A 12,902-nucleotide genomic window follows, 5' to 3' on the forward strand; every position below is an offset into this window, starting at 1 on the left:
TTTTGTATGCCCTCAATGCAAGGACGTTGTGTCCAGACACTGTTTTTGACAAAGCATATTAGACTTACAATTTTTTTTTGATAAAAGTAAGTGACTAACAATTGCATTGCAAGTAGTGAGATTAGTGGAGCACTATGTCAAGTTTAATATTGTTTCTTCATTTCTTCTAGATCCTATTCACTTGGAAGGGGTAGTGAGAGAGCAGATTGTAGGGGTCAAGGATCCTGAATGCTCTTCAGCTTTTGAGAAATTTTGTACTCACTTATCACTACTCTTGTTTGCCGCGACAGTTTGGTGGCTGTTGAAGGATTCAGTGAGAAGTCCCTTTTTTTAGTCCATTGAATTCATCGTCTTTAGATGACCCTTTTTTCAATTAGATGCCATTTTTCATATCTTTTTTTTTTGTACTACTATGTTGTGCAAGGTTTACCGAGTCAAGGCACATCATGCTAAACCAACAAAATATAGAAGGATCAAACTGAGTCCATATTTAAGTTTTTATAGCTGGCTAAATATTTCTGATGTATTTTTTTTTGTTAAAAGCTATATAATACACATTCTTGAATGGCATATCAGCGTATGTACAGGACAAATTTCTATAATATACTAAAAATGATACAATGAATTGGAATCTCTCTTAATTGTCTTGCTCTACTCTATTTATATGATGAAATATCACCGTAGTTTGGTTGTTTTGTTGTTTTCATATGCATCCATCAAATATAGCCTTGGCGTTAGCACGGCATTATACCGGTGCATGTAAAAGGAATACAATTTCCATCAGGTGTTCGATTGGCATTGCCATGCGCTGGCTGCCCTATGCTGCATCCTGGTACTGCAGGTGTGCTGCCAACTGCTGCTTGCACTGCTACTGCCGCACGACACCTGCTAGATCGGCTCAGCTGATTGGCCAGCCGGCTAGGCCGTTCGCCCTGGTTGTTTGAGGAACTGGTTAGGACGGGTTGCCTGTGTCCGCAGCCAACAAGGCTGTTTTGAGCCCATGAAAACTGGCCTGGCCAGTTTGGATTATCTGTTCCAGTTCAACTAGGACTCATTTTGGTCAAGATTTGGATGGGACTTTTGATAGAAAACTTGAAGAATACGATCTGAAGTTGTTTCTTATTAGGATAAGACCATCCCATCTATATATATGAGAGGATCATAGCCGATTGAAGTATCCAACACTCAATAGTCAAAAAACACATCTACAACCTCTCTCTACCCTCTTTTCCTATCTGCCTCCTCTCCTCGTTCTTCGTCGGTGCTGCATGACTGGAGGATCGACGACGACAATGCTCTAGAGCGGTTAGGCTAGTTAGAGCAGCCCATAGCCACCGCACGCCCTGACGGAGTCCCTCCCAGGTGTGTGGGGTTTCGGGTCTCAAGAGAACTCACTGGCATGTCTTGCGTATTGCGCTCCTTGCGAGGCTCCTCCGGCGACGTGTCTTACGTATCACGCTCATCGCTAGAGGCACAAGGTCTAGGTGTGGAGATCCCTTAGGCGCCGACCGATTCCTAAATCGGCTAGACCCTACATCGAGTGATCTAGCTCCTTATCGAGTGTGTGACCTAATTAAGCGTCAACACACTTTTCGGCGACTCCGTTGGGGACGATTGGTTAGGCTATCTCCTATAGCCGATCTTTCTAACCTAGCCAATTTGTTGGTTCCTATCTATCCCTTTTGTGTTCTTATTACCATTGCTTAATCAGGCCTAAAAGGCCGATAACATCTGGTCTTAATCTCCCCTTTCAAGATGTGGAGCAACGATCGTAATGGTGAGTTCACTGGTCTAATGGTTCAGGATAGCATTGTCAAGTCTACAACAATAACTGAGGTAGACTCTCCTCTTTTTGATATTATGATTAAGACTATGTCCGAATTTGATAAGTTAGAGGAAAGAATATTTAGTACTCCTATTGCTACATTACCTCATGCTGCACATATTAGTGAATCGGCCCTAGCTTTTAGTCAACCTCAATATGAGAGGTCGTTTGACTACTATCTTGATGAACATGGCAGGTTTGTTTTTGATAATCAATCTGAATTGGCCTTTTTCACGCCTGAAACCAAAAGGGCCAATTTGGGAGGAGTTAGCAATAAACTACCTACTGAAAGGCCGTACTATTTTGATCAATAATCAATCCAAATTGGTCTCTTCGGCGCCTGAAACCGATAGGACCAATTTAGGAGCGGCTAACACTATACCTCCTAGTAAGAGGTTGTCTTACTATTACATTGATCAAAATGGCAAGCTTATTTTTAGGAATAAATCCGAATTGGTCTCTTCGGCGCCTGAAACCAATAGGACCAATTTAGGAGGAGTTAGCACTATTCTTTCTACTGTTACATACACGCCGAATTCGGTTCATACCTCTCGAACGGATGACGGGACAGCAGCACCACATGCTTGATTGCCTCATATTATGATTTTGTCTGACTCTCTAAAGTCATCAAGCATGGTTCCAATGCCTGAGGCTTCATGTAATGCCTCCCAAACCAATTCATAAAAATGTATTAATCGGTTTTGGAAATCAAAAGAGGCAGAATTGGACATGCAAGCAACGCATGATGGAGATGTATATCCTTTAACTTGCAATAAGACACTTTCCATGGCTAAAACTCTGGACATAAATAATCTGACCGTCTTGATTAGGCCGGAACAAGCCGATTACACTATTGGAAAAAAATGTGATAATTGATGATCCTAGAGAACCTAAGAAGGGAAAGAATGTCTTAGATCGAAAGGTGGTGCTAGAAAAGTCCAATGGTAATCGAGAGAGCCTCAAGATCACTATCAAATCTTCTGGGCTCGGGGGGCAAGCCCAAGCTCTCATGGACAAGCAGAAATCAGCCACTAATCCTATTGTTTGAAAAGGGTCGACTAGGCTGACTTTAAAAGTCAGCCAAACTGATTTTAATGTTAGTGGGCAGGAAAAATCAGCAAGACCGATTTTCCAAATCGGTCAAGCTACAAACAAAAATTGCAGCACACATGTAAAAATAGAGTGTTGATTCCTTACCCATTAATATGTCAAATTCCTCACCATTGGAGGATGCCTATTGGTTTAGCTCACAATGAGCAGCGATATGTTCCTCATAGCCGATTGAGATACGATCAATCGAGCTCCAACAAGGCAGGACCGATTAAGCCAGTGTTGGTTAAACTTGCCAATCTGGTCCAACAAAAGGGTAAGGCATTAGTAGAGCAAGTTTTTGTGTTGAGAAATAAGGAAGTTCTCATTAATCCCATAGGAAACGCCGATGAGCAAATTATCTTCAAAATTGGCTCAGCAGATTTTCCAATCAAAGGAAGTGAAGGACCGATTGTCATTGATAATCTGGACCCATCTGATGCTAAGGCGATTTCAAAGGGTGCTGTTATTAATAATCATGAAGCCCAAAATAGCACATTGGCCCCTGAGAGCTTCCAACCGACATGGTGCCCTTCAGGTTTGTCGAGGATGCAAAAGCGCAAACTCCAATGTGCTTGTTGAAAGAAGTTTAAGGAAGATGGGCTAGCAAACATGGGGAAACAAATTTTTAGCAAGGATCCAATTGTCCCTCAATCAAACAAGAAAGAACTGGCTGCCTACTCAAAGTCGGCTGAGCTGACTTCCTAGTCGGCTGAGTCGACTCCCCCTATCCTTGCTGCCCTGGCCGATCCCCAATCGGCTAAACTGACTCCAGAATTGGCTAAGCCAACTTTCTTAGGCCCGGATGCCTCCGGGGTATCTTAGTTGATTCAGCCTCTGCTGTTGTTGTTGATATTGTTCCCATAGATTTTGGGGAGCATTCTAGAGATCAAGATGACTTTGCACCCTAGAGTGCTATTTTCTAGAAGCCAACAGACCACATGAATCACCTCAAGCCACTACATGTCAAGGGCTACATTAATGGCAAACTAGTCAACAACATGTTGGTGGATAACGGAGACATGGTAAATCTAATGCCATATTCACTTTATGAGAAGCTCGGCAGATCTGATGAGGAGCTAATTAAGATTAGGAGGATGGTCAAAGGTGTTGGAGGAAATTCTATTTTGGCTAAGAGATTTGCCTTGATGAAGCTTACTATCGGGAGCAAAACATTGGCCATTGTCTTCTTCGTTGCAAAGGTGCAACGGAGCTACAGTTTGATTCTTGGGCACGAATGGATTCATGGCAATCAATATGTGCCTTCTAACTTGCACCAATTCCTCATTCAGTGGGTGAATAATAAAGTTGAGATCATCCATGCAGACTCATCGGCATATGCCACGGTAGATGCCCCTTTGCTTGGGGGGGCATGATGATATGATTTCCTTGTCAGCGAGGGACCTTGCTGGTTTTGAGTCACTAGAGGAGGCTTTGTTCCCATTTTTTAGAGCCAATTGATGATCAGCTCCATATCATGTTGTGTAAATTCTTATTGGATAGGGCTCACATCGGCCAACCCATGTGGAGAATAGTTGATATTGGGATTAGCACTAGCCATGGCCAATGTTTGTAGGTAAAGAGTCAGAAGTCAATTATAAACTTAATTGTGCTTCTCAAGGAGTATCTATCAACACCATCTATTCCTTGTGCATTTAGGAGAGGAGCTCCATTCACATCATATATTATTGCTAAAGAGGTTGTATCGATGTTGTGCCATTTTGATGCTGAGATGAGCATGTTCTAGCTTTTGGTGATTCTTTATTAATCATGCAGCAAGTCATGTGTGTGTATTAATGCTTAGAAGGGTCACTAAATATTTATTTTGATAGATTCCTTGATATTATCAATCAATTTACCAAATTTCAAATTCAACATATTCCGAGGCATGAGTGTTGATATTTCTTAGCATCACCTTAATTCTAAGTTGTCATCCCTAGCAATGATGCTAGAAATGCGATGTGGTAATTATTGAGAACACTTGTAAATTTATATATATATTAAGTAAACCACAAGCACACATATAATATACCATCGTAGCATTTCACCCGGTATCATTATTTATATTTTATCCATAGGGAGGAGCAATGGGTTTGGCACAGAGATATTGTCAAATATGTATACTTATGACAAAATCATTAACTCTCATGCTATAGCAGGGGTAAGTCAAATGATAAATAAATGATAAGTGAAAGGCATTAATAGTAATCTAGAGATAGAAATAGATACTCATAAATGTAGTATGGCTAGGCAGAAGATTAGTTAAGAGCAAAAGATTCCTAAGTCATTCCTTATTTACTAAGTATTTTGTACACCCAAGTATATACACTCTCATTTATAGCATAACTAACTCTGTATCTATGGATAAGGAACATTACTAAGGATGATCAAGAACAAAGCTTGACTCCCTTCGTAACCAGGTTCTACTTGCTCTACAAATTGGGAGTAGACTACAAAGGACTCAACAGGAGTGTCACATCCACGATATACCACATGACCCATAGTGTAGAATGCATCCATAGGTAAACAATATTTAAGCATCATGCTTACATAATGTCGACCACTTAACTCACTCGAGTATTAAGCTAAGCGCTTTGCGAACATATGCATATATTCATCATCAATCATAACTATATCAAGCATATAACTAGAGCAAACTAGGAACATAATAAATAGCAACGTAACATTGAAGTAGCACAAAGTCATAAATAAAGAGGGATACAATGGATAAACCGGCCTCCATATGGTGAATCCAGAATCCTGAGCAATAGCCCAAACTATACTTGAACCTTGTTAGCTAGCCTATACTAGAACTTTAAAGAATTGGAGCTCTATTCTCTTCTCTCTAGAAACCCTAATTTTTTATCTGATCTTGACTTATGGCAATGCTTCAGGGAGGGGGCAGGGGTTGGTATATATAGGCTGGAGCGTCAATCCTAAGCCCTCGGATGAAACCGACTTGAATAAACGATGTAGATGCAATCTTGAAGGTGGTGGAGAATAGACGTAGTGAGGTGGAGACTGATAGGTGGGGCCAGGGGTCAGCCGGCCTATAGGTGGACCTGGTGGCAGCGCCTCAGCCTCTGCTTTGGTGTGGTGTCTTCCCGAGTCTTCTGGAACCTTCTAGGGTAGTTTTTGTTGTGGATAAGCATGATTTAATTTGACATTTTGATCCTCTTGATGGTTTTCTAGAATAAACCCTGCTGAAAACATAGATTCACCAAAACTCATAGAAATTGTTAGTTTAAACCTCTAAGTCTATGTTGGTGATCATTTTTATGCATAATTTCAAATTATATTGATGGTTTATGATGGATGGTAACTACCATCAACAAACTCCCCCAAGCTTAACCTTTGCTCATCCCTGAGCAATGCCAAATTTTTGTAGTGGTTTAGGAGTTTTAGGATTTTTGAAAACATTGAAACAACTTCTCAAAAGTACACATGTGTTCAAACAAGAATTCTCCTCCGGATTAGAACAAACTAATCTGACTTTCAAACTTACCCATCTTACCTTCAACCATGGGCCCTATAGCCTTCACTTAGGTCTTGAGCAATTGAAAGACAGAATGATCAAGTTAAGCACTATGTCTCAAGTTCTTTGTTCAACCATTATTCTAGAGTTTTTGCAACTTTTTAAAAATAAAACTCAAAATTTCCATTGTATGACACTCTCAAGTCTCTAAAAATATGTGGTATTTGTGGATCCTCAATAAGGCAAAAATGATGTTATGCCTTTCTCTTCCTACAACTAAAGCTTATGTGGAGCTCATAGGAATTGTGATAACATGAAAGAGCATACATGCAAATACATATATTGTAAAGTCAAACAACGAATCCAAAGAGAGTTAAGTCTTACAATCAAATCAAGATGTGCATGTGCGTGGAATATATGGTGGATATATATGGTGGCTAACTTAATTCTACTATGCTCCTTGAAAACTTGTCTCTCTTTTGAAACTTGGAAACATTTGCAAGAGAACATGGGCTATATTATTCATTTCTTTTCTTCTCTTTTTTTCAAGCGGGCATCTAAGTACCCATTGTTTTAAATATCTCGGACACTTGTCCATTTTTTCTCAACTTTCCTCTTTTTTTCTCTTTTTTTATGAATAACTCTTGGATATCCCATGCTTCTTTTCTATAGTAAAATATTTAAGAGATAGCAACAAGAACTTGGAGTATTTATTTGGTGGATGGATACCTATCTAGAATATTTTTTGTGTTTACTCCCAGTGCAGGAGTAAAACATTTTTGGGTGGATCTAGATGGAATGAATGTTTTTGCGCTTACCCCCAGTATAGGAGTAGTGCATATGTGGGTGGTGTGTACGTGATCTTGATTTTCAGAGCATGACAAACCTCTCATAAGGATCAACAAAGCTTGACCAAACTCAATACAAAACAAGTAGCATATAAGAGTGGAAGTTTTCCTAGCTTAAATATCATGTTTGGCTCTAGTAGGAATTCAAGCTTTGTCGTACAAGAACTCATCATGTTGCATTTTTATGTTTTTCAAAAGAAATCTTTAGAACTTTAGTGTCTCTAGGAACAAGATAAACAGCAGCTCAGACCTTCTCATATCATATCCATCAATTACTTGGACTTAGATCAAGCATATGCTACCCATGAGTTTCAAGTTCAGAGCAAATTCTCATGTCAAAACAATCTTATCCAAAACTCAGGAGAATTCAAGGCTAAAAACTAGGTACTTGAAAGCAATTATAATAGAGCAACTATTCATCATTTCCATTGTGAATCATCATCTTCAAGTTCTTTTTATTTATTGGCTCTTTAAAAACATAAATTTAAAGCAAACTTTATACACTCTTTTTATTTGGTTCTCATCATTTTTTTAGATCACACCTTACTAATATATAAAAGTCCAATTTTTATTTTGTTTTCTAGTTATGCATCTTTTTTAAATATATAAGACAGACTCGAAAAATAAGAGGAAATGGAAACAAAATACTAGAAAAGAAAACTTACCTTAGATACTGGGGAATCCTCCTCCCCTAAGCTGGGTGTTGCTGTGGTCGGTCGATCAGAATGGTGGGTCAATGTTGAGACACTGGAATAGGTAGTGTCAATTCTCGTTCTCCTACTGCTGATGTTGCTAGATGTTGGTAATGCGGTCTCCCATCTCTGCTTGCCACTAGGAGTGTTAGTGAAGCGTGTTTTGAATGTCTTGCTGGGTCTCCTCGATGGTGGTGAGCCTGGTGTCGAGGTGGGCATAATCCATCTACTGGTCATGATAGCCCATGGACTGATCATGGTAGCCACAAGCAGAAATGGACATACGTCCTCCCTGGTAGCCGCTTGAAACTTTTTCATATTGATGTTGTTGATAGTAGTCAAAGTTGCCATCCTGCCACTGCTCACTTGAGCCCTGCTACCAGGAGCTCTCAGAGTGCTGAGGAGCAGGCTGCTCCCAACCAGCATGCTCAGGTTGATACATGTGGTAGGATCTCAGCTGATCCTAGCCTACATAGCTGGTGAAAGTCGGTCCCTCTGGAATTGGATCATCGTCAAGGTACCTAGGCTGTGGGTTGCGAGTCAATCTTGTAGAGGCACTCCTGCGAGGGGTTGCCTCCTTAACCTATAAATCAAAGACAAAAGAATCCACCGCATACAAACCGAGATTCTAGTCTAGAAACGAGATCTCAGTTGTATAATCCATGTACATCATGACAAGTTTCCCATCCTTATTCTTTGTTAACATGTGTGCTTGGACAAAATATTCATAATCAATATACCAATGGGGAATGTCATCAATGTAAGCAATGGAAGCATTTTCCAAAAGACCCAAATTTTTGGCTATGTGGGTGACCAAAGAAGTACACCCAACATTTCCCATAAGTTCAAGAATTTTTGTCCATTATCTCATCATAAATTTCACCGGTGAAACCTTTCTTCTCTTAACCATGGCATAAAGCAGCTTAAGTTCATCATTTCTTACCGTGCGAAAATCATTTCTAGGAAATAAGGAAAATCCTAGCCACTTATGCATAAAGCACAGGGTAGGGTGATGAATTTGATTTGTACGAGGACAGTAACAAGTAAGTTCTTTAGATATTTCTCTCGAAAATTTTGTCCTTTCAAAATCTTGTATAGCGATGTCAACATCAACTACGCACTAAGCATCGAATCCTAGAATCTCACTAAAATTCTTCTAGGGAACAGAAAAGTCTTTCCCAAAAAGTCTAAAAGTGACTTCAGAATTAGTGGTTTGCAAGGTGCATAGAAATTCAGCAGTTAAAAGTTTTGACCCCGACTCATTAAATTTCTAAACATTCTCCCACCCAGTAGTTTTAAAGATGATTTTAAACTCAGTATTCATACCTATTGACTGCTAGAGGACTGGATCATAAGCAGGAGTGAGAATGAACTTCTGAGTCTTTAGCTTCTTATAGGTGTCCTTCTTCGTCTTGTCCCAAAGCTTGAGATGCTTCTCCTCTAGGAGAATGCTCTTCTCTGTGGATGATGACCCGGACGGTGCTCTGACAGCGGGAGATGGAGTGTCAATCTGTATGTCGGCGCTGGCTCATGAAGACATACTCCTAGTAGAGCGAGATGAAGACGAGCGGGTGAAAGTGCCCTTCAACTTGCGCATCATCCTGCAAAAACTGGCAGTACAACACAACTCGTGGAATGGGTTAGGAAAATAAAATGTCAGCGGTTAGTCATCCAAGAGTTAGTCGATCGAGGGTCAGTTGTTCTAAGTTGCCTAATGAATTTTTCTAATCAAGATTTTGGCGGAACTTTCCCCCTTAATTCTATTGATTTTTCCTCTCAATTTTAATAGCACTTTCACTCTTAAATCTTCTCACTTCTACTCTTAGTTTCTCTCACCCTTGCTCACAATTTAGCAACACTTTCACTCTAGAACTTCCTCTTCTTTCCTAATTCAAAAATCACTTCTACTAAGTGAATTTTCAAAGTACGAAATTGGGAACTGGAATTTCAAACTTGGGATGTTTGATTGCAGTTGTGGTTGTGGCCGAGAGCAAGCAGGAGGGGTGGTATTTATAGGCGGGAGAACGATAGGCTGGTGGGCACCAAATTGTGGCCTAATGGCCTCCCCTTCTTCCTGATGCTTCTTTACTTCATGGTTAAGCAAGGTGAGTGCTGCTTTCGGTGGAAATGTGCTCTGGATGGTGCAGAGTGGAGATGGAGGTGGAAATGGAGGTGATGGTAGAGATAGAAGTGATGGGTGGTGGTTGAGTGGGTCCCATGTGTCTATATTTCTATCGTATACACATGTATATATATATATAAGCAATACAAAAAAATTTTATAATACTATGAAATATAAGAAGAAGAATGAATGGTATTTTTAAGTTTTAAATTTTTATGCCTCCATGGTAAATATTTCTTATGGTTTTTTACGCTCCATAAAAATTACTTGCATGGGGCTTGAATTTATAATGTCATGATGAGAATTTCTATATTTTTCTAATGTAGATGTTGAAAAGTAAATATGCTAAGATAAGATAATTAATGCAATGTGAAAAAGTAAATATGGATAACTACCGATTTTACCTCCCGACGAGGGTTCGGAATTTTAAGTCTACCGAACCGGACTTCTCCAATCGTGTTTATTCCTCAGGTGCGTCAGTCAGTCCCGAAGATAGAGATCCTGATGGTTGTACTAGCTTCTCTTGCCACTCCAAATTAGAGCATTGTTCCGGTCTTGCCTTGAAAGTGAATCGCCCTTCCTTGCCATTGATATGGAATTTGATTTCTCCGGCTCTGACATTAATGTGTGCATTTGTAGTGCTCAGGAAGGGCCTCCCAAGAATGAGGAGTGTTTTCATGTTCTCCTACATGTCAAGTACTACAAAATCCACTAGAACAAGGAAACTTTTTATTTTTACCAGAATATTCTCGGCAATTCCTGCAGGGTAGCAAACCTATTGGTCGGCTAGTTGTAGACACATTGACATTGGCATGAGCGTTGAATAGTTGAGCTTCTTAAAAACCTTCTTGGGCATGACACTAACACTTGCTCCAAGATCGCATAGAACATTCTCAAAGTTCTGGTCTCTGATCGAACAATCGATAGTGGGATATCCTGGATCCTTCTTCACCGGTGATGTGTTCAGGATGGCCACACTACACTCCTCCATTAACTTGATTACCTCAGTGGGGGACAGTGGTCTCTTGTTGTTCAGGATGTCTCTAAGGTACTTCACATAGGTAGGTACCTGTATAGCATCTAGCAGAGGAATATTGATATATAACTTTTGAATTACCTCTACAAACTTATCAAACTGCTCATCCATTTTGGCTTTTCGATTTTTGCATGGAAATGGTAGGAAGGTGGTGTCATGAAAATCTTGCATTATTTCTTGTGCTTGTGGCTCAACTTCTTTGACTTCATCGTCCTTCTTCTCCTCTTGTGTTGCTGCCGGTTTCTTACCTATCATTGTCGGATATGACAGATCATGAGTAGATTTGCCACCTCTTGTGGTTATGGCATTGACCTTCTCAAGGTTAGTAGTAACAGGCAGAGTGGCAGCCAACTTGGCTAATTGTGATTCTATCTTTTTATTATAGCTAACTTGGTCTTGGTAAGTTGATCGCTATTGTTGTTGATTCCATCCTTGTCTCTGTTGTTGTGGAGTAGAATTGTTGATGACAATGTTTGCGTCTTCTTGATATTCAGGGAAATCAACCTCTAAATATTCTCCACATATGTTTTGATAATTAAAAGCATCTTGAATGGCCTGACGATCTTTCTTGTAATTGGCTCGCTGTTAAAGCCAATTCAACAGTACATCCATCTTAATTGATAGTGCACACACCTCTTCTGGTACTTCTTCGCTCTTATTGCATGCTTGAATATTATATTGAGACCAGCCTTGATTAGGGGCTATCTTCTCCATGAGAGTTTTAGCTTTTCTAAGGGTGAGTGACATAAATGATCCTTCAGCAGTAGCATCAAGTTGTTCATGAGCTTTTTGAGTTAATCCATGGTAAAAGTTTTGCATGAGCAACCAATCTTCCATCCCATGATGAGGACAATCTAGAATGTATTATTGGAAATGTTCCCATGCCTCTAGAATGGTTTTTCCTTTCTATTGTTGGAAGTTAGAAATCTTTCCTCTTAAGGCATTGGTCTTGCCTATAGGGAAAAACTTTGCTAGAAAGGCCTTCGAACATCTTGCCCACGTATTGATGTTATATTTGTTGGTGTAGAACCACTCCTTTGCCCTTCCCACTAGTGAGAATGGAAAGGGCAGAGTAGTATGATGTCTTGAGCAATGTCCTTGATGACAATTGTGCTGCTAATCTCTAGAAAATTCTGAAGATGAGCACTAGCATCTTCATGTGCCTTTTTGCTAAATGGAGTAGCTTACACCATGTTGATGAGGCTTGGCTTGAGTTTAAACTCAAGGTTGTTGGTTTTGAGTGTTGGTCGAGTGCGGATCTTCTTAGTGCTTGGAGCAGAGAACTCACGCAGAGTCTTGTCAGCCATAGCTTCAGAAACTGGTGTTCATCTTCCTATTGATTGGTTTGATTCTAATTGATAAATTTTGTTGATGAATTAGGACCAATCCTACAATACCCTGTATAAGATATGAACAGAGACAAACAAGAGTAAGCCTGCTAAAGCAGAGGTGTTACAATTTTATCAATAAGTATTTCTTTGATCAATTCTCTCTAGCTATGTGCCCCTCCCCGGCAATGGTGTAAGAAATGCTTGTTGACATTTCTTAGCATCACCTTAATTCCAAGTTGTCATCCCTAGCAATGATACTAGAAATGTGTTGTTGGTAATTATTGAGAACACTTGTAAATTTTTATATATATATTAAGTAATCCACAAGCGCACAGATAATATACCATTGTAGCATTTCATCCGGGAGTATACCAGTGTCGACGAAATATGGTCGGTAGTCTACCGAGGGGTATACCCACAGTAGTAGATGTTTGGTGGAGGTGTGCGTGATCAGGAACCGGATGGTAATAGAGACACAAGGCAC

At 39.9% G+C, this 12,902-nt stretch overlaps 1 non-coding gene across 1 annotated transcript; it reads left to right on the top strand.

Moving 5' to 3' along the window:
* The first annotated feature begins 11,922 nt into the window (after nucleotides 1-11,922).
* Nucleotides 11,923-12,029, top strand: LOC136455795 (small nucleolar RNA R71). Its single transcript, XR_010759262.1, has one exon. It is a non-coding gene; the product is annotated as a small nucleolar RNA R71 (small nucleolar RNA).
* Nucleotides 12,030-12,902: the final 873 nt, after the last annotated feature.

Source organism: Miscanthus floridulus, chromosome 5, assembly GCF_019320115.1.
Source record: "Miscanthus floridulus cultivar M001 chromosome 5, ASM1932011v1, whole genome shotgun sequence".
NCBI classification, from domain to species: Eukaryota; Viridiplantae; Streptophyta; class Magnoliopsida; order Poales; family Poaceae; genus Miscanthus; species Miscanthus floridulus.